Source organism: Heliangelus exortis, chromosome W (assembly GCF_036169615.1).
Source record: "Heliangelus exortis chromosome W, bHelExo1.hap1, whole genome shotgun sequence".
In the NCBI taxonomy this organism is placed as follows: Eukaryota; Metazoa; Chordata; class Aves; order Apodiformes; family Trochilidae; genus Heliangelus; species Heliangelus exortis.
The window spans coordinates 11,956,225-11,957,975 of record NC_092453.1 but is presented as its reverse complement, the minus strand read 5'-3'; positions in this window follow the sequence as shown (position 1 = coordinate 11,957,975).

Here is a 1,751-nt window from a genome sequence, read left to right as displayed (position 1 = left end):
TTGCAAGTACATCTGAAGTTCTGCTGTTGTTATTCAGGATTGCTATAAATAAATATATATATAATAAATATATAAATAATAAATAAATATTTGAAGGGCAGAGCTGACCTGATGGTTTTATAGCCATCCTTAGGATAAAAATTTGTATTGTTATTTCATATTGTAAAATAATGGATCCCCAGAAATTCTGCCACCTGGGAGGAATTTTTCACTTCCAAGCTCCTTGTCTTCCCAATCCCCACTCCAGTTATAAAATGGGGGATGGAATCAGTTTAAATCCCACTGACCCCAACTTGTGAGCCATCCCATTCCCTTGTTTCAGCTGCTGCTGAAGCTTTTCTGAGCATCTTTTGGAGGTGGAATGGGCTTGGTTGGTGCAGCAAAGATCCTGCAGGGGAGGGCAGATGCATTTTTTAGGAGCTGAACCCCAATTTCTGCCTTGCTTAAACAAAAAGATTCCAGGGGAGGATTTAATTGCCTTGAGGGGCATGAGTGGCTCAGCTTCAATTTGCAACTTGTGGGCTGCCAGAACATCAATAATTTGTGGGGGAAAAAACCAAAACCAACCCATGGGAACCAAGCTGGGTCATTGCACAGATTTTATTTATTTTTTTCATGATGGTTTGGTGGTGATGGCTGAAATGACACATTCAATCTAAGCCCCTGGTTTGAGCTGTGTATCCAATGACTTGGGGGCTGAAATTACTCAAGCCTGGGGAAATGATTTTTTTTTTCAATTGAAAGTGACAAAAAGAAAAAAAGCTGCTCTGTCCCAATGGGAAGAAAGTAATTCCTTGGTTGGAACCCAAATTATGATTTGTTTTTGGGTGAGACAGAAAGAACAGCTTTATTTTTTAACTTGGTCAGATGCTAAGGTTGGATTGAAAGGGCTCTTAATTAATCCTGTAGGTGTTAATCAGGTTGGTGCAAGAAGATATTTTGTCCTGTAGTTGTTATTCCTGGTCCTTGGAATAGGATCCTTTAAAATTATTAACTTTGGGCAATTAGAAAATTAGGAAATAATGAAATATTGGAATTAATTTTGAGCCAGAGGCCAGTGTTCTGCTGGCTTGTGGGCTAGAAACCAAAGTCCCAACCTCACCTCCCCTTCTGACTTTCCAGATCCTATTTTAAAATTAATTTTTCATCCCTTGGGAAGGTTTTGGGGTCTGGAGCAGCCAAAGAGCCTGAACCAATTTCTGCATTTAGGGAGTTGGAGGACTGGGGGTATTTCTGCTGCAGTCCCTGTTGTTGCCATTGGTTCCTGAGGATGAGACAGGGCTTTTATTTAGTAAAAATACCACTTGAATGTATCTTTAGAGAATTTAATGTATATTTAGAGGAATGCAGCCTATGCTGGATGCAGTTATGGGATGTGTAAAGTGTGTGTAACTCAGGAGAAGTGGCTCAGCAGTTTTCTGGTGCTGTTTTCAGGTGCTGCTCCTGCCCTGGCAGGGGGTTTGGACTCAATGACCTTTCAAGGTGGCTTCCAACCCCTAACATTCTGTCACTCTGTTCCAGGAAGGTGGGTTTTCCCCCAATTTCTCCATCAACTGGTGCCCAAAATGACCCCATCCCACCTTGCTGCATCCCAAACTCCAAGAAGAACATCAAGAGAACTGCTGCCCTTTGAGGGACACAACCAGAGGGATTCCTTAGAAAAATACCAAGGAGGAGACATCACTTTTATGGTTTTATGGAAGGGAAAAAAACCTTTTTACATGATTTTTTCCTCTTTGCTGCAGGAAACG